Here is a 26,039-nt window from a genome sequence, read left to right as displayed (position 1 = left end):
GGTCACATTCCAATAGAACATTCCGGGACTTCTCAGTTTTTCCATTGGAAGATTCGGGATTTGTTTTATAAAATTTGCATTAGAGTTTAGTTGAGTCGAACTACAAGTGGCCTGAATTCTCATAATGTGTGAGACATGTAGGAAACCAAGAGACCCGGGTCCAGCCATAATTTTGAAAATTCATAAAAGGAGAGAGGTATTTTGAATTGGTCAGCCAAAAGTCAGGTTAGTCAAATTTCGATGATCAGTGATGGCTTTACCATCCCTGAACAACGAATGGGTAATTTTGACACCTAATTGTTTCCCTCCAATAATTTGTTTTAATTATTCGGAGTTCTTTAGTCACAAACTAAGTGAAATATACATTTTACAAATCAAAAATGATTTTTACAAAATTGTTCTGGTGACATTTTGCCATTTCATTTGACAAAATATCATCAAGTATACTATTGTATATCATCTTGTATATTTAGTATATTTCTAAGGATTTTTGAAATATTTATCAAAGTTTTAATTCAAAATAATGGAAACAATTATTAAATTAATTTTTTAAAACTGTTTAATAGTCGATTGATAAATATTTTACTATGCTAAGTCAAGAAAGTTGAACAATTGAATAAATTATTCAATTACGTCTCAAATTTATCAATTTGTTTAACTTCAATTGCAATTCCTTTTAAAATGGTTAAAATTGAAATTAGCAAATCAATTTATGTGATAACCGTGGTTAAAATGGAAAAAGCCAAAAAAATTTCTATACTTTAATTACAGTTAAAATTGAAATTGTTGATTTTATTTTAGTTATGTGATTAATTGAGGTCATAATTAAAATGATTAATTAGCTGCTGCATTCTCAATTATATTCAATTTTTAAATAAGTATTTAATGGTTACATTTTAATTATGGCTATAGTTGAAATGCTTGATTTAAATTGGGATTTTAATTAATGGCCACCTTTGCAAAGAATTGGCCTTCATTATATACATATACATACACACACACACACACACACACACACACACATATATATATATATATATATATATATATATATATATATATATATATATATATATATATATATATATATATATATATATATATATATATATATACATATATACATTCAAATATAAATTTGGGCTAGAGACCCTTTAAACTCGGCCAGGCCTAGTCCAAGAAGGACAAGAGCCGGCCCAAGCCTCACCCATTCTACGAACAAGTATACCAAACGACCCTTATAATGTTTCATTTGGTAGAAAAAAAGGGTTCCAAGCGAAACCCTAACGCCGCCACCCAATGCCATCTCTTTCTTCGATCATCAGCACCAGAAATGGCAAATTCTTCAAACACTTTTGCTTTATGCAGTGCGTGGTCCGCATGTTTGTTTCAAGTAAAGCAATTAATGTTTTACCCTCTCTCCACCGCAGTGTAACCAAACACAGTAAAATCCTATACTCTCTCTTCTACTTTTCTGTATTCTATGGCTAACAAGGACAAATTCCTTAATTAATTTTGTCATTTTGCTCTGGGTTTTCAATGATTTCTATTGGTTTTCAACAAACCACAAAGATTTAAGATGAATTCCTCAAAAACCTACAAGTCCCACGTCAGTTGATACACTGAAACTTGGGATTTTTGGAGCCTATATAAAGGACCTCTTACTCTACACACACACACAGAGAGAAAAGTCTCAGAAATTCGAGAAAAATTGATACAAGTCTTTTTTCTTAATAAAGCAAATAGTCCCCAATTTAATTAGGGTTTTAGCTTTAGCTAAAACTTTTAGCTAATTGGGATTTTTAGTTTAAAAAATTATTTCTTTTTGTGGTTGAGTCTCAGGGTTGAAGAGTGCAAGGATCTCCAATTTCAATTCTCGACAAGGTTGCACGAAGAAAAGGTAAACCTCTTTCCTTTTATTTATTTTAGTATTTTGTATGTTTTTACTTGTTATATGTTTGTGTGATTAGTGTATGCTTGTTAATATATGTGTTTAGTTTAGTTTAGCATTAATTGTTTAGATAGTTTTAGCTTAATAGTTATATGTGTTAATTTAGTCAATATTTAATCATGTGATATGTTCACTAACATGTTTAAGATTGGTTTGACTACTGTTTATGTCACAACCCAATCGGAGGGCCATGACGCTAACTCATAAATATCATAAGCTGAGAGGGACACAAGCCCAAACGATATATACACACACACACACACGTCATCAAGCTGAACCCAAGTATACATGCCGACAAGGCTATCAAAATAATAATACAACCAAATGTAGACCGAGAAGGCCATAGGACATCTAACTGTGCATATCTGTTTACGAGCCTCTTGTGTACATACGTGTATGGCGGGGTCCTGTACCATCACCACAACTTCAAGTAGAAGCAAGAACAACCGTCTTCCATGAACTAGTTGCGGATTTAGAACTTGATCTTCTCTTGTATTGGTTTGGAATGATTTGGGGAGTTTGAGAGAGCTTAGAGGGTGAACAGGGATCTGTTTTTGTGAAAATAATGAGCGATAGGTCATGCTACTTAATTTACAACAAAAGGGAAAATTTCCACCGCCTCAGTTCCACGGTTCACTTTCACGGACCGTGAATTATTTCACGGGCCGTGAAAGTGGCTCCACCCACTGCCACCAATTCATGGTGGTTTCTACCTCCTTTTTACGGCTATGGAATATTCCACGGATCGTGAAACCAATCGTGGAATTTCCCTCTTTCGATTTTCCGACGAAACGTATTCTTTCTGATTCGTTTAACGTCTAACCTTCGTCTCTTTTCCAAAAATGTTTAACAGTTTATATATCTCTGATATGCACCCATAGTCCTCATACACAACTCCCCATTTAATTCTTAATACGAACCTACGGCAACCGACTTAAAATGAAACTTTAACGTACGCGAAAACGAGGTGTAACATTCTTCCCCCTTTAAGAACATTCGTCCTCGAATGTTAAATTCCTAGGGGTCTTAAAAAAATATTTTGGCAGAGTTTTCCCTGTAACTGTACCACTACCAATCTGACACAACAACCTAAAGTATACAACGCCACATAGGGCCATTACAGGCAATAACAATAATTGCCTCACACGACCAGTAATTATAAGAAATGAAACATTACGCACCTGAAGGCAATGGTGTCTCTGTCTGGACCTCCTCTGGGAGTGGAAACAAATGCGGATACCTGGATCTCATATCTTCCTCATCTTCCCAAGTCATCTCCTCGACAATTCGATTCCTCCAAAGGACTTTCACTGAAGCTACATCTTTAGTCCTCAATCTCTGAACCTGTCTATCTAGAATAGCAATGGGAACCTCTTCGTATGACAATAGCCCGGTAACCAGAACATCATTAACAGGTACGACTCTGGAAGGGTCTTCAATACACTTACGAAGTACCAATACATGAAAAATCTGATGAACTGACTTTAAATCTGGTGGCAGATCTAATTCATTGGCCACTTGTACCACTCTACGTACAATCTTGTAAGGCCCAATATACCGAGGACTAAGCTTACCCTTCTTACTAAATCTCATAACGCCTTTCATAGGCGATACTTTCAGGAATACCCAATCATCAACCTGGAATTCCAAGTCTCGTCAGCAATTTATCTGCATAAGACTTTTGATGACTCTGAGCTGCTAATAATCGAACCTGAAAAAGCTTGACCTTCTCCACCGTTTACTAGACCAAATCTGGCCCTACTAACTTAGATTCCCCCACTTCGAACCATCAGATAGGTGACCTACACTTTCGCCCATACAAAGCTTCATACGGGGCCATCTGGATACTCGAATGATAGCTATTATTATACGCAAATTTGATAAGTGTAAAATGGTCATCCCAGCTGCCTCTGAAGTCTATCACATATGCCTGTAGCATATCCTCGAGGGTTTGAATACTACACTCAGCATGCCCATCTGTTTGGGGATGAAATGATGTGGTAAGACTCACCTGAGTTCCTGAACCCTTCTGGAAGGATCTCCAGAAGTTAGCTGTAAACTGCGCACCCCTGTCGAAGATGATGGATACCGAAACACCATGAAGTTGTACTATTTTCTTAATATAAAGCTTCGCATAATCTCGGCTGAGTAAGTAGTCGTGACAGGCAGAAAATGAGCTGATTTTGTAAGTCTATCATCAATCACCCATATAGAATAAACTTACACCGAGAACGGGGAAAGCCTGTAAAGAAATTTATATTAATCACTTCCTATTTCCAAGTCGGAATCTCAATAGCCTACAATAATCCACCGGCCTTCTGATGATCAATCTTCACATGTTGACAGTTAGGACACTGGGCTACAAACTCTGCTATGTCTTTCTTCATTCCATCCCACCAATAAACTTCCCTGATATCATGATACATCTTAGTCGTTCTCGGGTGAATAGAATATCGACAATAATGGGCCTCTCCCATAATCTGAAAACGTAACCCTGGAACATCAGGATCATATAATCTGCCTCAATATCTAAGAACTCCATCCACAGAAATCTAAAAGGGTGACTTCTTCTTCTGAGAGGTTGTGTATCTATAATGAACTAACATAGGATCCTCGTACTGGCTCTCCTTAACCTCAACTACTAAATATAAGACTGTTGAATCTTGGACGGTAACCCCTGTATCGCCTGAGTCTAATAATCGAACTCCTAGGCTAGCTAACTGTTGAAGCTCACAAACTAGTTCCCTGTTCTCTGGCTGAACATAAGACAAGCTACCCATAGATCTGCGGCTAAGGGCATCCAACTCCTTCTGCTTGAAGATTTACTTAAGGCTCTTATGGTCTGTAGAAATATCAACATGAACGCTATACAAGTAATGCCTCCATATCTTCAATGCATGAATCACCGCAGCTAACTCTAGATTATGTGTTGGATAGTTCTTTTCGTGCTTCCGTAATTGCCTTGAGGCATAAGCTATAACCTTACTGTGTTGCATCAACACACAACCTAACCCAACGCCGGAAGCATCACAATAAATAACATAGCCTTCCGATCCTTCTTGAAGTGTCAGAACTGGTGCTGAGGTCAATCTGTTCTTCAAATCCTGAAAACTATGCTTACAAGCATCGGTCCACTAGAACTTAGCTGATTTCTAGGTCAGCTTTGTCAGTGGTGCAGAAATGAAAGAAAAGCCTTCTACAAATCTCCCGTGATAACCTGTCAAATCCAGAAAACTATGAACTTTTGTGGGTGTTGTGGGTCTCGGCCAAGTCTTCATAGCTTCAATCTTCTGCGTATCTACCCTGATACCTTCATCTGAAATAATATTCCCTAGAAAAGTCACAGAGTTCAACCAGAACTCACATTTAAAGAACTTTGCATACAGCTTATGAGTCTAAAGAACTTTAAGGATGACACGTAAATGATCTGCATGCTCTGGCTTTGATCGAGAATACACCCGAATATCATCAATAAACATAATCATGAACAGATCTAAGAAAGGCTTGAATACACTGTTCATCAAAGCCATAAATACCGCCAGTGCATTTGTCAAGCCAAACGACATTACAGGAAATTTGAAGTGACCATATCTGGTTCTGAAAGCTGTATTCGGCATGTATCTAACCCTCACTTGGTGATACCCTAATCTCAAATCTATCTTCGAGAACCATTAAGCACCCTATAACTGATCAAATAGATCATCAATCCTTGAAAGTGGATACTTATTCTTTATTGTCACCTTATTTAACTACCTGTAATCAATACACATTCGCAGGGAGCCGTATTTCTTTCTCACAAATAACACTGGTGCTCCCTACGGTGACGTACTAGGCCTGATAAAGCCTTTTGTCAAGTAAGTCCTTCAACTACTCCTTTAATTCTCTCAACTCAGCAGGCGCCATCCTATAAGGAGGAATAGATATTAGCTGAGTATCCGGTAATACGTCAATGGAAAAATCAATCTCCTGCTCTGGTGGAATACCTGGAAGCTCATCTGAAAATACATCTAGAAACTCATTAACCACTAGGACAGACTGGAGAGTCGGTGGCTTTGCTTCTACATCCCAAACCTGGACTATATGATATATACAACCTTGGCAATCATCTTCCTTGCCTTGAGATAGGAAATAAACCTACCCCTCAGCGATGCTTTATTACCCTTCCACTCTAGAATTGGCTCTCCTAGAAACTAAAATCCAACCATCTTCGTTCTACAATCAATATTAGCATAACAAGAGGCTAACCAATCTATACCCATAAGGACATCAAAGTCTACCATGTCTAATTAAATCAAATCTGCTATAGTATGATGATCACAGACTATAACTACTCATTCTTTGTATACCTGTCTAGCTATCACTGGATCACTGTCACGAACCAACCCCGTGGGCCGCGACCAGTGCCCGAGCTGGGCACCTATACGTACCCGATACCCAAATTAGCATATTAACAGAATAATAATATAATAATAATATCAGTGGACGCTACAGAATTTAACAGAAAAGCAGACTTGGCACACATAGGGCGATAAGGCCATCATAGAACAAAATATCTCAAACATATGTACAGAACCCACACAAATATATCCACAGACCTCTACAGAACATATCATAATCATAAGACGGGACAGGGCCCCGTCATACCCAGAATAATGTACATATCCAGATAGCAGTGACAGACTGTACCAAAAGATGGGCTCTGAAGAAGAGAGCGCCCCAAAATAGCAGAGATGGGATCCTAAACAGATGGATCAGCGAACCTGTCGTCTGTACCTGCGCGGCATGAAAACGCAGCCCCCGAAGAAAGGGGGTCAGTACGAAATATGTACTGAATATGTAAAGCGGAATCACAGAAGTCAAATCATAATGATTACAGAAAATGAGTACAAAATCCAGAGTGTCAAATGCATATTTCCAAAACAGACAGAATGTGTACAGAAACATATGTCATATCATATCCGGTCCCTGCCACGGGACTCGGCAGACAGAACGTGGCCACCCTCCCGACACTGGTGCCACCATACAGAGGAATCAGAAAAAGGGGCGTGGCCCCGCATCATAAAATGTCATATCAAAATGGCCATAACAGATCAGATCAGAATAGGCGGACATGGCACATCATACTCCACAGACCCATGTACGCGTATACCTGCCCCCTCACATCGGGACGCGGCGAACAATGCAGAGAATCACGCTTGACAACATATCCTGGCCCGGGCTCAGTGTGGGAAACATTGGGACATCCACGAATGGAGTAGTGAGAGACTAATGCAATTTAAAAATATAACTTTCCTGAAGTCATTCCGAGTGTCAAAATAATTTATAATATTTTGTAGAATATTTAAAATAATATTCGTTAAGCGATTAGTAGGGTAATCGAAGCATTTCTTTCAAAAATCGCTTAAAAAGGAAGCTTTAACACATTAAGGGCAAAACCGGAAATAGTGGGCCCGCCTCGGGACAAACAAGGCGGCGGGCTCAAATTATGCCCTCTAAGCTTATGGTATCACCTAAAAAGGTTCTACAGATATTCCATGAATTTTTAAGTGATTGAGAGCAAAATTGCATAATTCCAAGAAATAGCGTATCAAAATGGTTCAATTCTACTGAAGGAAAAACTGAAATTTTCTCTTGCGGATTCCGAGGGCCATCAAGAGGTCCTTCGAGGCCCGGATCCGACCCTAACACACTAAGGGCATGCCAAGGGAAGAATTGGGGTTGCTTTACATACCTTTCACGCTCCTTACGCCTTTCCAAACTCACTTCCCGTTTCGTCGAAAAACTGCAATTGGTCAAGTTTACCAATTGTAAGTTATAAATACCATAATTTCAACTTAATGCATATTTGTCTACCGAAATTTCGGCAGCACTTCCCCTATACATATAGCACCCCGAGAATTCAACTCGGCTATAGATTATCAACAACAACCCAAACGACAACATCAATATCAACAATGAACATTAAAAACACAAATATCCTTCAACTAGTCATTTTTCTCACAAGTTGACATAATCTTCAATTCAACCCAAACTTTCAACTAATATCAATAATTTCACATTCATCAACAATCAAGATCATCACCATATAGTTCTAGAAACATTTCATATCGTTTTCCTCAAGTTATACACTCGATATACATGATATACAATTTTCCGCCAAAGTCATAACTTATGCAAAACATCAAATCTTTGGCATACAATTTCATAACAAGTTTCCAACTTCCAAATTCAAATCCCAAACTCTCCAAATTCTACAAATGGTCACAATTACCAAATATTAATTATACGCTCTTAGGAATTGAATCTTAAGTTAACATCTTTCTACAGAAATTTGGGCAGCATCTCCCCTGTTTATATGCCTAGCCCGAATTCTCAATTCAACAACCAGCACAACAATAACAATACCAGAATCAATAGTATTATTTCCCACATCAAATTATTCCATAAAACATCCCATAGGGTGTTTGTACCATATTTCCACCAACCAAATTAATTTACAGCAGTTAAACAACTCTTTTTCCGTAAATCAACCAAGATTAATGTTAACAATGAAAGATTCATACCTATATCGCGATAATGTTTCTGTATCTTCACTTCTTCACCCTGACCTTGAGCCACAACACATTACTACACAATTTTGTAGTTGCAACTGTGCGCTGTCTGGACCGGAATTTGAAAATTATATTTTGATTTGCGTGAAAATTGATGGGTGGAAGTTGGTGGAAGTTTTCAGAGATTTTGGGGAGGCTTAGAGGGTGTTTTGTTGTTGATTGGGGGCTAAAGCCCCGTTATATAACCTTTTAGAATCTGCCAGAACTGTCTAGAAAAGTGTTCAGCGCGATCGCGCCACCTTCTGGCGCGTTCGCGCTGTGTTACAGATTTTCTTCTGCGCGTTCGCGCCCTTCCCAGGCGCGATCGCGCAGACCTTTTTTTCTGCCTGGACCTTCGTTCAGTAAAACGGTCATAACGTTTGATCCCGATATCGTATGAGGGCCCACGACCTATGGATGGAAAGCTAATTCAATTATCTACAACTTTTATTTCTGGGCGTTTTCCCAAATTCCAAATTTATAATACCGTTTTTGCCCCTAGAAGTCAGATCATCCGAAAATGCTTCCTTAAATTGTCCCTTTTGGAGGGCTTCCACTTTGATTTGGCCCAAGGGTCCTTCTTGACTTGTGTTTAACTTCACATATGTGATTCATATAATTTGTCACATGTCCCAAAAAAAATCTTGACGTGTGGGCCCCACCTCAACTTACAATTAATCCGACGTTCAAAAAAATACGGGATGTAACATCCTCCCCCCCTTTAGAACATTCGTCCTCGAATGTTCAACTAGCCTTATGGGGTATTATAATACGTCGAAGAGGTCTCTTTCTTTCCTTCAAAATTTCCCAATCGTTACTATTACTATCCTCCTTTTACGTACTCGTTTTCTTTCTATTTCCGAACATCGTTGTGCTAGAACGTCCCGGCCTTAGCTAGCGACGGAATTGGTGTCAGTTTACTTGAAATATCTGTACCATGTCTTTCGCTTTGTCTCTCAAATTCTGTTCAGTTAATATCTTTCATACCTCGCGACACTGGCTGCTGAGGTCCACCTGTCGGTCGGTACAGTCATGAATGGGGTGTCATATGCACACATACACATTTACTATCATTTCTCTCACAAAACAGTTCCCAAACGCCTATTCAAACTTACTCTCGGTCCCAAGCTGCATTGCGCTATCTTCTTCCTCACCAGCTTATCTTGTCTTAGTCTACCCGATTTCTTGAGGGTTTCTAATCACTCCGCATATCCTAATCTCCTTTAGGTTATCCCAAATTTTCCATTCGTCCCTTATTCCTATACTTGTGAAAATTTTGTTTACTTCTCAGGGGGTCACCCATCCCAGAATTGCTCTGGCCCTAGCACGCTTAACCTCGAAACTTTAGTTCACTTAGACACGTTAACGCTGATATAATAGCACCCACTTCCTCACACGACCCTTTTTACGCAATCTAGGGCAAACTGGGGTCTTAACAATTTCCGAACAATTTTCGTAGCGGGTCCCACTCCGCTCTAGAGAGGGTCTTTCATTTTTCTAATTATGCATTTATTATATTAGCCCTCTAAATCTTCAAGACTCACCTTTTATTATATGCACGGCTACCCCAACGGTTTTTGTCAATTCGGGTGTTTCCTCAATCCTATTAGTAACTAGGACGGGCAAATGTACCACAAAATAGAGCCTAGACCGATCATTACACATATATTTCGAGAAAGGAATAATAATATACCTATATCCGCATTTGGTGGCGTCTCCGAATCCTGTCGACTAGTCAGGGAATAGATGCGGTTCGAAGGACCGCCAGAACTGGAAGCTCCGCCACGGCCTCTACCGCGGCCTGCTGGTGCTGATGTACCTTGTCCCGGGGGGTGCATAGCTACAGATGAAGATGATGAACCAACAGCTAATCCGGTAGGCTGCGCTGCACCACCCAAATTACCCTTATACGGGCAATCTCTCACAGAATGGCCCTGACGGCCACAAGAAAAACATGCACCGGTGACTCTGTAGCATTCTCCAGGATGATATCTGCCACAATAAGAACACAGAGGCCTGGGTGGCCTCATCTGACCGGAACCCCCATCTGTCCGCGGACCTGAAGCCCTGGAGCTCTGGCCTGCTTCTGAATACCCTGGGCTATCGAATCTTCGACCTGTAAACTGCGGAGGTGTGCTCTGTGCCGGCTGGGAAGGATGTCTGCTAGACTGCTGCTGTTCCTGAGGCTGCCTACTCCAAGACTCCCCAGAATACCCAGCTGATCTGGCCCTCTTGGGTTGTCTCCGATCCTGGCTCCTGTCGGGCTGATGTCCTCTACGCCGGTCCTCCATACCCTGGGCATGTGCCTGTATACGGGCAATATCCATACTGGGCTGAGCAGCCAACACCAAACAACTGTCGACCAAATAATCGTCCAGCCCCATAATGTACCTGTGCATCCTGTCAGTCATAGTAGCTACCACAGCAGGTGCATATCGGGCCAACGAATCAAACTCCAGACTGTAATCTCGAACGCTGCGACCCCTCTGTCTCAGCAATAAAAATCTGTCGGCCCTAGCCCGTCGTAGCTCCGGAGGTAGGAAGTGTCCAAGAAAAGCCTCAGAAAACTCATCCCAGACTGCTGGGGGAGCACCAACGCCTCTGGCTAACTCCCAAGACTCGTACCAATTAGCCGCTACATCATACAACCGGTACGAAGCCAACGCGACTGACTCTGTCTCGGAAGCATTAATCAAATGTAAGGTGCGCCGCATCTTCCTGATAAACTCCTCGGGATCCTCCTCGGGCTTTGTCCCGAAGAACTCTGGAGGACTACAAGTCAAAAACTCACGGGCTCTCGAACTATCACGCCTGACTGCCCGGTCACCTCCCAGTCCATGCCCCTGAACCTGCCCTGCCACAAGTCTCGTCAGCAACTGGACTGCCTTTCTCATAGACTGATCCTCAGTGCCTGGTCGTGGAGCTGGAGGCTCAGGTACTGGAACTGCGGGAGCTGGCGGTGGAGCCGCCCCCCGATCTGCGGCTGCGACCGCCCCAATCTCCTCCACGAGTGGCGGTGTAGAAGAACCCTCTGTCTGGGGCAAAGTCTCCGGAGCAATATATGCCTGGGCCCTGGTAGTCCTCTGGACCCGGCTAGTCTCTCCTACGGCCACTGACTTGGCCTTTTGGGCCGCTGTCGCCTTTTTTGGAGGCATATCTGCAAATGTAACCATTCGTTAGGGAGGAGCCATCCTGATAACACAGCTCTAACGCACGATCTAAGACAGAAAGAAGGGTAGTATCCTAAATGCCCTGTAGCCTCCTGTTTATAGGCGTGGTGCACAACACACCGATAAACAAGACTCTACTAGACACGGTCTGTGGACATTCCGAGGACGAACCGCTCTGATACCACTTTTGTCACGACCCAACCCCGTGGGCCGCGACCAGTGCCCGAGCTGGGCACCTATACGTACCCGATACCCAAATTAGCATATTAACAGAATAATAATATAATAATAATATCAGTGGACGCTACAGAATTTAACAGAAAAGCAGACTTGGCACACATAGGGCGATAAGGCCATCATAGAACAAAATATCCCAAACATATGTACAGAACCCACACAAATATATCCACAGACCTCTACAGAACATATCATAATCATAAGACGGGACAGGGCCCCGTCATACCCAGAATAATGTACATATCCAGATAGCAGTGACAGACTGTACCAAAAGATGGGCTCTGAAGAAGAGAGCGCCCCAAAATAGCAGAGATGGGATCCTAAACAGATGGATCAGCGAACCTGTCGTCTGTACCTGCGCGGCATGAAAACGCAGCCCCCGAAGAAAGGGGGTCAGTACGAAATATGTACTGAATATGTAAAGCGGAATCACAGAAGTCAAATCATAATAATTACAGAAAATGAGTACAAAATCCAGAGTGTCAAATGCATATTTCCAAAACAGACAGAATGTGTACAGAAACATATGTCATATCATATCCGGTCCCTGCCACGGGACTCGGCAGACAGAACGTGGCCACCCTCCCGACACTGGTGCCACCATACAGAGGAATCAGAAAAAGGGGCGTGGCCCCGCATCATAAAATGTCATATCAAAATGGCCATAACAGATCAGATCAGAATAGGCGGACATGGCACATCATACTCCACAGACCCATGTACGCGTATACCTGCCCCCTCACATCGGGACGCGGCGAACAATGCAGAGAATCACGCTTGACAACATATCCTGGCCCGGGCTCAGTGTGGGAAACATTGGGACATCCACGAATGGAGTAGTGAGAGACTAATGCAATTTAAAAATATAACTTTCCTGAAGTCATTCCGAGTGTCAAAATAATTTATAATATTTTGTAGAATATTTAAAATAATATTCGTTAAGCGATTAGTAGGGTAATCGAAGCATTTCTTTCAAAAATCGCTTAAAAAGGAAGCTTTAACACATTAAGGGCAAAACCGGAAATAGTGGGCCCGCCTCGGGACAAACAAGGCGGCGGGCTCAAATTATGCCCTCTAAGCTTATGGTATCACCTAAAAAGGTTCTACAGATATTCCATGAATTTTTAAGTGATTGAGAGCAAAATTGCATAATTCCAAGAAATAGCGTATCAAAATGGTTCAATTCTACTGAAGGAAAAACTGAAATTTTCTCTTGCGGATTCCGAGGGCCATCAAGAGGTCCTTCGAGGCCCGGATCCGACCCTAACACACTAAGGGCATGCCAAGGGAAGAATTGGGGTTGCTTTACATACCTTTCACGCTCCTTACGCCTTTCCAAACTCACTTTCCGTTTCGTCGAAAAACTGCAATTGGTCAAGTTTACCAATTGTAAGTTATAAATACCATAATTTCAACTTAATGCATATTTGTCTACCGAAATTTCGGCAGCACTTCCCCTATACATATAGCACCCCGAGAATTCAACTCGGCTATAGATTATCAACAACAACCCAAACGACAACATCAATATCAACAATGAACATTAAAAACACAAATATCCTTCAACTAGTCATTTTTATCACAAGTTGACATAATCTTCAATTCAACCCAAACTTTCAACTAATATCAATAATTTCACATTCATCAACAATCAAGATCATCACCATATAGTTCTAGAAACATTTCATATCGTTTTCCTCAAGTTATACACTCGATATACATGATATACAATTTTCCGCCAAAGTCATAACTTATGCAAAACATCAAATCTTTGGCATACAATTTCATAACAAGTTTCCAACTTCCAAATTCAAATCCCAAACTCTCCAAATTCTACAAATGGTCACAATTACCAAATATTAATTATACGCTCTTAGGAATTGAATCTTAAGTTAACATCTTTCTACAGAAATTTGGGCAGCATCTCCCCTGTTTATATGCCTAGCCCGAATTCTCAATTCAACAACCAGCACAACAATAACAATACCAGAATCAATAGTATTATTTCCCACATCAAATTATTCCATAAAACATCCCATAGGGTGTTTGTACCATATTTCCACCAACCAAATTAATTTACAGCAGTTAAACAACTCTTTTTCCGTAAATCAACCAAGATTAATGTTAACAATGAAAGATTCATACCTATATCGCGATAATGTTTCTGTATCTTCACTTCTTCACCCTGACCTTGAGCCACAACACATTACTACACAATTTTGTAGTTGCAACTGTGCGCTGTCTGGACCGGAATTTGAAAATTATATTTTGATTTGCGTGAAAATTGATGGGTGGAAGTTGGTGGAAGTTTTCAGAGATTTTGGGGAGGCTTAGAGGGTGTTTTGTTGTTGATTGGGGGCTAAAGCCCCGTTATATAACCTTTTAGAATCTGCCAGAACTGTCTAGAAAAGTGTTCAGCGCGATCGCGCCACCTTCTGGCGCGTTCGCGCTGTGTTACAGATTTTCTTCTGCGCGTTCGCGCCCCTCCCAGGCGCGATCGCGCAGACCTTTTTTTCTGCCTGGACCTTCGTTCAGTAAAACGGTCATAACGTTTGATCCCGATATCGTATGAGGGCCCACGACCTATGGATGGAAAGCTAATTCAATTATCTACAACTTTTATTTCTGGGCGTTTTCCCAAATTCCAAATTTATAATACCGTTTTTGCCCCTAGAAGTCAGATCATCCGAAAATGCTTCCTTAAATTGTCCCTTTTGGAGGGCTTCCACTTTGATTTTGCCCAAGGGTCCTTCTTGACTTGTGTTTAACTTCACATATGTGATTCATATAATTTGTCACATGTCCCAAAAAAAAATCTTGACGTGTGGGCCCCACCTCAACTTACAATTAATCCGACGTTCAAAAAAATACGGGATGTAACAATCACCAACGGGTGTAGACACCTCAAAAGTTTTAATCAACTCGGGCTTCACCCTAAACTAACTAGTTATAAAAGGAGTAACATACGATCACATAGAACCTGGATCTATAATACTGTACCCGGCCATAATAAAGCTCGGTATCACCTTACCCGGCCATAATAGGCTCGGTGTTACCGTACCCAACTATAGTGGTGTGCAAAATAGGTGCCATACCCGGCCGACTATAACGCGGCTTGGTGTCATAAAATAGACAAATATATATAAATCATGCATGAGAGCTCAAAGAAACGTTATGACTCTATCGGAGTGAAGTAAGGTCGGTAAACCTCTTATTACCATTATGGAACTATCATCGTCAACATATCTCACCTTGAAGGATCAATAACCATAAAATGAGATCAACAACAATAAGACAAGATTAATGACCATAAGAAGAGATCAATAATAATGATACAAAAATCAATAATATCATAAGAGGATCAAGAACATAAGCTCCTAACATTTCTAAGAGTGGAGTCACTATGAATATCATTTGTGTAAGCTTGTATCAATATGATCATGCCATAAAAAAGAAAGGGACGGCCTTAACATACCTCATCATCTACTTAACCCCTCAACTTCTACCCTCCCGAGCTTGCAAATCTACATTCAAGATGATTCACACTAAGGTTAAGTCGTTGAAACACTCATAAGATCAAATCAATTTAGTAGGTGAGTTAACGAAATTTGGGCAGCATTTCCCCTATGTCACCTACTTCCACCAAACTCCAAAACAACTCTCAAACATCATTATCAACATCAACAATGCCATAGATTATCAACATCAACAACACCATAGTCAAGAGATATTGTTCAAACTAGACTCAAATAAATCCAAAACTCCATTTCAAAATCAGTCCATAGCCATCAACTTCAACTTAATACCTTATGACCTTTCTGCCATAATTCTCTTCACTTTTAAGACTTGTTAAACTCTCAAATCAACTCAACATAAAAAATAAGATGAAGAACATACCTGATACTTGAAGAACTTTAGCTACACAATACTTTCTTCAAGACTTAGTCACCACAACTTCAAGTAAAAGCAAGAACAACCATCTTCCATGAACTAGTTGCGGATTTAGAACTTGATCTTCTCTTGTATTGGTTTGGAATAATTTGGGATGTTTGAGAGATCTTAGAGGGTCAATAGGGATCTGATTTTTTGAAAATAATGAGCCCCAAGTCATGCTACTTAATTTATAACAAAAGGAAAAATTCCCACCGCCTCAATTCCACGGTTCACTTTCACGGATAGTGAATTATTTCACGGGCCATGAAAGTGGTTGTGAAACTGTTCCTGTGGATCCACCCCACTGCCACCAATTGACGGTGCTTGCTTCCTCCTTTTTACGGCCGTGGAATTGCCCTCTTTCGATTTTCCGACGAAACGTATTCTTTCTAATTCGTTTAACATCTAACCTTCGTACTCTTTCCAAACATGTTTAAGCTTATATATCTTCGATATGCACCCATAGTCCTCATACATAACTCCCCAATTAATTCTCAATACGAACCTATGACAACAGACTTAAAATGAAACTTTAACGTACGCAAAAATGAGGTGTAACAGTTTAATTGCATATTTGTTAGGTTAACCTAACTACTATTAGGTCTTATATGCCTTGAGTGTTTCATTTGTGATTAGTTTGGTTTAGCTAGTAATTATTGGCATGCCTACTTAGTTTAGTTTAGTTTGATTTAAATATTGTTTAACTAGATATGTGTTATATTAATCATCAACACGTTTATAGTTTAGCTTAATCCCTGTTCAGTATGTAACTAGCCCAATCATTAGTATATTGTGCAACTTTGATGTGGTTTAGGTTGTGGTTAATGATATGTCTGCTTAAAGTGATTACAAGAATGTTAAGTTGAGTTCCCATTACTGCTTTAACTATGTGTTTGTTCAACCTAGTCCTAGACTATCAGCATGTTCATAAGTGTTTTTGTATGCCTTATTGGATTTAACTGTTGTCTGATAAGTTGTTTACCATGTGTATGCTTATGTACTTAACTATGTATGTGCTGGACTGGTGTATTTTCTTAGCCTGTTTTAACTTAGAACTGATTTATATCCATGCTTAATAACCATCATGTAAATCCTTTAGTCAACTTAGCATGTGAGTTAGTTTACTTGATTCATGATTTTGTGCTAGCTTTGTTTAGTTAGTTTAGCTCTGATATATTAATTCATGTGTCAGTTCATTCTGATTTGAGGAACCATGCCTATATATGGTTTGTTGATGATGAGCATTGTGTTAGTAGATTAGTTCAAATATATGCAAGTGTTCATCTCTGTTTGATTCAAGCATGTCTTCAATTCATGTGTAATCCTTGTATATTAAGTGTTTAAATGGGCTTCAGTGTTTAAAATTGGTGTTTTTTTTTATCCTAATCACCATATGGAATAAACTACCTTTTTCTCCCATAAGTTAATCTTTATATGAAGTAACGTGGCCAGCCTATTAGTGTGTGTCCAAGGCTTTGGTAGTTTTCTTATACTATGGGGATAATACATAGAGTATATGTTTTACCTTTCTCTCTTTCTGAAGTTGTTTGATAGTAGCAAAGTGTGATTGAAACTGTAACTAAGTAGTTAAGTTCAAAAGACACAAACCTTATTTCAAATGACCTTCTCTGATAACTAAAAATGATTGCATTGTTTTCCTGGATACTGTGATGCTTATTTGCTGGTCAATATGGAAATGTTCATTGCTTATGGTAAAGAATTTGGTTTAAAATGGCCCATGATTGGTACTGCCCTGTTTGTCTGAGTGAAAGTTTTTATTTTAACAGTTAGGAGTTTAAGAGGTTAAATGTGTGCCTTGTCATGATAAACTAAAGTAGTGTGGTTCATTCAAGGGTAAATAATGAAACTTCTTAGGATCACCTAAGTAAATGGAACTTATGAGGCTGTTACTTGATTTGTAAAAAGGTAGGGAGTGATTATCCTAGGGCTACGAAGGGTATAGGAAAGGCTTTAAGTTCCACTCAGCCTAGTACTGCCTATCCTAGGATGCTGAGGTTCCTCCTTATTGAATTTCAACTCTATGGGACCCCTCTAAGGTCTCAGTGAGCCCTAAACAAGAGGACTATGTGATTTGCATGATAAAAATGGGGTCTTGAGGTCTGTATACAAGACAATAAATGTATTTGTGTAGTTTATCTTGCCGCCATCTAATGCTTGTTCCTTTGCCTAAAATATGTTCAGATAACTTATGTTCTATTGTGCCTATCTTTAAAAAGAACAAGTATGTGATCAACATCTAGGATTTTAGACTGTCAGTGTGATCTAATATATGATATGGATTTTGAATGCCTAAAAAGATTTGCATGATGTTGAGTAAGCAATACCTTTGCTATGAATCTGCATAATCCTTTTTTACTTTTCTCTCCTTTGCTTATGGAAGTCATTAAGTAATAACTGATGTCACCCCATAGAATTGATTACCATACTATTATGCTTGTGCATGAATCTCAACCTATGCTAGGACCTGTATTTGTTTTCTTTAGCTCTCTTTGGAATGCTTCTACTTCATAAGACTACTCTTTGTCTGAATCACTTCAGTTTGTGTCTGCAAAGCCTTTCACCATTTAGCATGTCATGTGTGTGCTTGACTGTGGGTTGACCTGTGCAAAGATCTGCACCTGTTTTCCGTTAGGCCTTAAAATGCATGTTGTACTAGTCTACCCTTAATTTGAATTCTTTAAGAAGGCTTAATCTCATTGAGTCCCTTTTTTAATGTGAGTTTGCAAAACTATGTGTGCTTCTTTTCACCACCTGAGTAGGGAAAACTTGAGTTTCAATGTTTAAGAAAGATCAAAAGGACTAAATATTCTAAGTATATTAGTGTGTACTCTTTGTATATGTGTGTATTGTGTATTGTGTATTGATATTGATTTGAGATGAATGCCAGATCCTGCTTATTTTAAACTTCCTTTCCTTCTCCTTTTCTCTTCTCATCATGTACTGTTGTGATAGAATATACACTAGGTATACAAAATACATACTCTATGTATACCTTAATATATATTGGACTGTATATTGTGTATACTGATGGTATATCACAAAGATTGATTAACTTGAATGTTGGTATTGAGTGACAATTTGGGCCTGCTCTTCATTTGTTCCACGTAAAGAATAATTTGGGCCTTTTCTTGCTATTATTTGTACACGACATCATATTAGGCATGTTGTTTCTCTTTTGAATATATTTGGGTTTGTCTTCTTTTGTCTGTTTTGGTTCTTACTGTATCATTTCAGTGAATATAACGGACTATACTTGATATATGTTTACATATGAGATTGTGTTTGAGTGTTTTAAATTCTTGTTAAATTAGTTATTAAGTATAGATGCCCTATAACCTCCATTTTCCTTTTTCCCTCTCCTTTACATGAAACTCGGTGACGTGGGCCATTTGGGATGAGCCTGCATGACTTCAGTTTGTTGGGCAAGAGTCCCAACATGTAAAACCTCGTACCTTTAACCTAAGCTTTGACCATGAACCTAGACTTAGAAAATAAGATAAAGAATGTGGGAATTTGAAATTTCCTCTTCAGTTGTAAGATGGAGGTTTACGCCCATGAACAGTGACCGTATTTCAGTATACGGCCCGTATTTCAAGTCGTAAACTGGTACCAAAGATTTCTGAGCATTTTGGAATTTGACACTTAGAGGTTACATCGTTAAATACGGCCCGTATTTCAAAACGTATTTGGAATTTGGGACAACTTCCTTACTGAAATTTGTAGAGCTTTGAAATACCATTCCAACGGTATATTATGGGGGTCAAACGGACATCTGTGCAAAGCGTTATGGCCATTTTACTGAAGAGACGCAGTGCAGTCCATACGGAATACAGACCCATATTTCAAAATACGGCCCGTCTTTCAAAATACGGCCAGTATTTTGCTGGACGTAAAGTTCAATTTTCCAGAACAGTATATATTCGTCCATATCAGTTCAAATCATTATTTTTCATTCCTTCAAACCCTAGAACGACCTCCTACCCTCCTCCATCATCAAGAACACCAATGTAAGCCTACTCTAATTAGTCCAACTGAATTCTAACATATACTCTAATAATCTAAACAAGAAATCATCATTCCTAAACTAGGGTTTTTCAAGAAAACCCATCTCAAGGTTCAAGATTCAAGATTTTGGAAATCTTATTCAAAGTTCAACTCTTTAATTCAAGTTTTGGAGCATTACCAGGTATGTAGAGTTACTATCTACGTGTGGGAACATCATTGTTCTTCCCCACGCCTCCTAATCCAATAAAGTATGAAACTTTACAAAACTAGGATTTCTATTCTATACTATGCTCATGATAACCCTAGGTCCATGTCTATGACTATATTATGTTTGAATTGCTATTATTCTATCATTGTGTTCTTGATACTCATTATGATTATTGAGAATCTGTCTGTAATCCATGAAAACCCATATTTTGTATTCCATGGGTTCTTGCATGCATGTTTTTGACTAAGAATGATTATTTCATGAATATCCTATATGTCTACAAGTTTTCATGCAATTAAATCATATAATTACTTTCATGCCATGATACAAGAAATATACATGCTAAATACAAGTTATTTCACGAAAATCATGGGCTTCTTAGCCAACTATATTATGTTCATGTTTTTGGGAGTTTCACGAATTACTGAGAAGGCTCAGATAGCCTGAAACTACGTAACCGCCGTAGGACAAGGATCGCTCCGCCCAGATAGGACGATACCTTAATTTTACACTGAATGGATCCATCAGGCACGACACCACGTCATACCCTGGCAAGGTATGAGGGCTCTGCTGGTCCGGCGAGGTACTAGACTCCACGTACCCACGTGGTGATATTATATTGTCGGTTATGAAATGCTCTCCCTACCTACCATTTTTTACTCATGCTTTATAGTATATATGTATTCATGATCATACTCATAACCAGGTTTCAGTTTCACGTTCAGTTCTTATCTTTATTACTTTATGTCTCATGTTATTTCATTCAGTTGCCTTACATACCAGTACATTCAATGTGCTGACGTCCCCTTTTATTGCCCGGGGGCCTGCATTTCACGATGCAGGTACTGATATACAGGACGACACATTTGCTCAGTAGGATGGCATTCGTATCAGCTTTGTCACGACCCAAATCGATGGGCCACAACAAGTGCCCGACCATTGCTGGTCAAGCACTCTTATGCCTGCATTTACCTCTCACTGACTATCCTGGGCCCATACACAATCTGTAACTGAGCTATACTGTCTCCCGGACATTCAACATAAGAGACACCGTACCGGGAACTCACGGCCAATGCATACATATAAACATAAACACTGAGAATAACAGCGTGAGCCGATTTGGCCGCCACACATATATACTGTACAACAAAATAAGTGCTGACGGGGCTGCATAACAACACGAATACATATCACTGTCTACAGACCTCTATGGAGTACAAATTGTAGAAAGGACAGGACAAGGTCCTGCCGTACCCATATATATAAGTAACAAGATGGCATACCAAACGGACTGAAGCTCCGGATCAATGGAGCGTACCGACTGCTGCTGAGGGGAGGTCCTACTGCTGCGAATCATTCGACTGGCTACCTGCTCCTGCGGGCATGAACGCAGCGTCCACAAGAAGGGACGTCAGTACGAGTAATGTACCCAGTATGTGAGGCACGAATAATAACATATGAGGGATACATAGCATGAATAATAACATAAAGGAAATATAGAGCATATCGTAACATAAAAGAGTAACCTGTACATATGAGTGCCTTTTAGGCGAGTACCATGCATGCTTAGTGCTGCGGAACTTGCAGCCCGATCCACATATACATATATACATATATCCATAGTAATGCATTCTTTGAAAAACATTTCTTGTTCATGTATACAGAAAATAGAATATATCATATTGCCGAGGCATCGGCTCCCATCCATTTAGCCACATATGTCCCGCGTCCAGGCATCCCGCGTCCGGGATGATATCATGTCATATAATACCAACTGATCAGGTGGATACGCATCTATAGCGCTCTGGCCCTCTTTCCCATATTCCCCATATACATATACATATATTATATACATATATCATATAAGCAGCATGCAGGAGAGCCCAATATAAGCTATAACTCTATCGGAGTGCGTAAGGTCGGTAACCTCCGATTATATTATGGAATAATCATCATCGCTTTATCTCACCTTGAAGGAACAATTATTATAAGGTGAGACTATCAATGAAGAATAGCATCAAGAGAAAACATAGAATAAGATCATAAATCTCATAAGGCATCAATTCATATACTTTGAAGTCTTTAGAAAATAGAGTCATAATCAAGGAATAAAATTGAGGATCAAGAAATAGCTCAATATTCTCATATTCATATTGAATCCACAACTTGAGACTTTCAAACATGAAACCATTCTCATCATAATCATCATAGACATATTCTCATCTTTGACATCTTCATTGTCATTACAAAAACATGTCCGTCGTTGTAGTCATAAAAGCTTACAAAATCATAAACCTTTGTTTTGGAAAAATACAGACATTTTGGAAAACATTTACGGGTTATCGTGAAAGGAATCATGCCTTGGAATCATAGATTTTTAACTTTTGAAAACAAAGAAGTTATGGAAACATTTATGAAATCATAACATAGGAATCATGCCTTTGAAAGAAAGGGACGAGCCTTAACATACCTGTTCAGTCTCCTATTTTCTACGCTTATCCGTTCGTACTCGTATATCTACATTTGAGAGAATTCACACTATCGTTAGACTCATCGTTGCATACGTGTACTAAGATTTCAATTTAAACTACTTTATATTCTGCCGAAAATCGGGCAGCATCTCCCCTAATTATATGCCTAGCCCGAAATCATAATCCAACAACCAACAACACAACAACAATACCAACATCACCAACATCATTTCCAACACCAATATGTACCATAAAATAGCCCACACGCTGTTTTCCAACTTCCATAACTAATAAACTTACTACACGATTGTTTAGCGACTTTATCTCCGTAAATAAACCTAAATTAACATTAATAATAGGAGATTCATACCTTATTCTTGTTAAAACAGAGATATCTTCAATATCTACCTTGACTCCACCGCAAAACCAAACTAGAATCACATCTATGCGTTTATCCGAGCTTCGATTAATACTCTGTCACTTGAAAATTGCTTACTTTTTGTTTTCCCCTCTCTATCTCTTGAATTTCTAGAATTTTCTGGGCAAAATCTGGGCTAAAATATGGTGAAAAAGAGGGTTCTTACCCTTTTTATAAGGGTCAAATCCGTGTCGGGACTGTAGCAGCACTGTTGCAAGTCGGTTACTGTAGCAGTACTATAGCACGCGTTTCTACTCTGTCAGCTGAACTTATAATGCCCAAAATTCTCTACTCTGATGTCATATCGACAAGTGGTTTCTTGCGTTGAAAACTAGACTCGACGAACTTCATCTTAGGCTTTTGTTTCACCTTAAAACACTTCATATGCTAAGAGATATGCGTCCCCCAAGTTGGACCAAAATTTTCACACAAAACATTACCCATCCTTTCTCCGAAGTCGTACTACTTCATTTCTTCCAGTCATTTTGTTATACCCCGTGTATTTATACGTCGAATTATTCGCAAACAAATCGACTCAAGTTAAAGGCGGAATTACTCTCGGACAAGAAATAGAAACTTTTAATTTTCAATTTTAATTATTACATAAATTGTTTATAAATTTTATTTAGTATATAAATATTATTGGAGATTAGGGATTAATTAATTATGATTAGATTATTAAGTAAGGATTAATGATTAATTAAAAATTTATTTATTTAATTATTATTGTGGGCCCCACCCGATTTGTCAATTTAAAAAAAAAAGGATGGTGATGCATATTAGGGGAGCACGTGTCCTAGAATGGGCAGCACATATAATTATATTTGATGACTAATGAAAGTCTTACTTTCATTTGCAAATTCAACAAAAATTTAGAAAGGGAGATAGCAACATATTGCCATAGCATTCACGGCCATGGCAGCTTGAAAAGAGCTTACGGCCAGCTGCTATTTTTAAAAAAAAAAATTGGCTTGCTTAAATTAATTCCAAGATGATTTGCAAGTTCAAGGAGGTGATAGCAACATTGGATATTGAATTGAGGAAGAAGAAATGGTGAAATTGGAGCAATTAAGCGTAGAAATTCCTCCAAGAAAATTGTGGTAAGATTTTCTTATTTTATGGTGTAATGGTGTTAATAGTATTGTAATGGAATTATTAAAATTGGATTGGATGAAATTGGAAATAAGAAAATACATGAAATCGTTGTTATACGGAATTGTGGGTTGAAAAGGGTTCAGAATGATTGTTGGATTGTTGGAATTATTATGGGCTGAAATGTGAGAATTTTATATGTATATCGTTTTTATTGGTATTTCTGTGTTAACAGGAGGGCAATTGGAAATTCGGGATAGGCGAATATATAGGGGAAGTGCTACTCGATTTTCGTTAAGTCCCTAACTAATAGAAAACCCTAAATGAGAATATATAAGCTGAAATATAGGTTCTATAGGAAATGGACTATAGGTTTGCGAACTAGAAATATAGTTACTAACGATAACGTTATTCTTACATTAAATAGGCTAAAAGAGCGACGAGACGAACGGGTTACGAATAATCGCCGACAGGTATGTAAAGCCCTTCCTTTCTTTCTTTTGGCATGTCCTAGATGTAAGTAAGATATGATATGAGCTTTGGGGAAATTCTATTCACAAGTTCCGAGTATGAATTATGGTTCTTATTCAATTCTTGATGTTAAGACTTCCAGGATAGTCGAGCTATTGCCTTCGAGTATTTTATATGATTGAATAGTAAATAATGCATGAAAGTTCCTACTCCTAAAAGATTCTGTAATGAATAGTGTCCTTAACTTTCATAAGCTACCTCGTATTGGTTTGATACATGTTTATGATTCCTGAGACTTTATTTGATATAGTTCCTTATGATATTTAAAGAGCAGTAAATATGACTATCATCCTGACACTCGAGCATTGATTAGCTTACTTATCTATTGAGTCACAAATGATGATTTATATGCATATGGTTACTCATTACTCTGCTCGTGCGTACTGTTGTTACATCTTTCACTGAGTCCCAGGTCAGGACATGTTTTCGTGCACAGATCCACTGCATTATTCACCGAGTCCCTCACTAGAGGGCCGGGACACGTTATATGTATATGTATATGATGATATGATGACATGATGATATGATGATACAGGGATGGCGGCTAGGATGGCACATGATGATCTTATTCACCGAGTCCGTCACTAGAGGGCCGGGACACGTTATACATATGCATATGAACAGGATGATTATCTAACTATGACATTAAGTTTCATAACGAGTTAATTCTGATATTGACACCATGATTTATGATTCAAAGGTAAGCCTTGTGGTTTCTGGTTTTTGTACTGGTTTTTTCTGTACTCCTTACTTCAGTATGATCCTGTTTATTGTATTTATGCTTTACATGCTCAGTACATATTCCGTACTGACCCCCTTTCCTCGGGGGGCTGCGTTCATGCCCGCAGGTACAGATGCTCACGTTGGTAACCCGCCAGCTTAGGAGTCCTATTCAGCTATCTTGGAGAGCTCCCTTGTTCTGAAGCCTAGATTTGGTACAGAATCTCTTGTGGTGTATATGTATTTTATCTAGGGGTACGGCGGGGCCCTGTCCCGTCATAAGATACTGTTGTTACTCTTAGAGGTCTGTAGACATATGTGTGGGTTGTGTATCGATGTTGTTCAGTTGTGTCTATATGGCTTATGTTTTGGGACGTTCCCATTCGTAGTGGCAGCCTTGTCGGCTTGCGTAGACATATATATATATATATATATATATATATATATATATATATATATATATATATATGTGTGTGTGTGTGTGTGTGTGTGTGTGTGTGTGTGTTTGTGTGTTTTGAGAAGTAATGTGTTATGATAGCCTTGTCGGCTCGTGTATGGCGGGGATGTTCCCTTATATATTATGAAAGCCTTGTCGGCTTATGTACTATAATATCTGTTAAAAGTTGTAACTCCCAGGAGACAGGTTGTTGTGATACGTCTAAATAATGCGACAGTTTTGAGACGACGTCTGG

At 39.0% G+C, this 26,039-nt stretch overlaps 1 long non-coding RNA gene across 1 annotated transcript; it reads left to right on the top strand.

Annotated features, from left to right (window-relative positions):
• The first annotated feature begins 1,276 nt into the window (after positions 1-1,276).
• Positions 1,277-26,022, top strand: LOC132638450 (uncharacterized). The gene is made up of 4 exons (XR_009581738.1): positions 1,277-1,444; positions 1,843-1,900; positions 25,163-25,327; positions 25,476-26,022. It is a non-coding gene; the product is annotated as an uncharacterized LOC132638450 (long non-coding RNA).
• Positions 26,023-26,039: the final 17 nt, after the last annotated feature.

This window comes from Lycium barbarum, chromosome 4 (genome assembly GCF_019175385.1).
Source record: "Lycium barbarum isolate Lr01 chromosome 4, ASM1917538v2, whole genome shotgun sequence".
NCBI lineage: Eukaryota > Viridiplantae > Streptophyta > Magnoliopsida > Solanales > Solanaceae > Lycium > Lycium barbarum.
The sequence above is the reverse complement of the archived record's forward strand: the minus strand, read 5'-3'. Positions and strand labels throughout refer to the sequence as shown.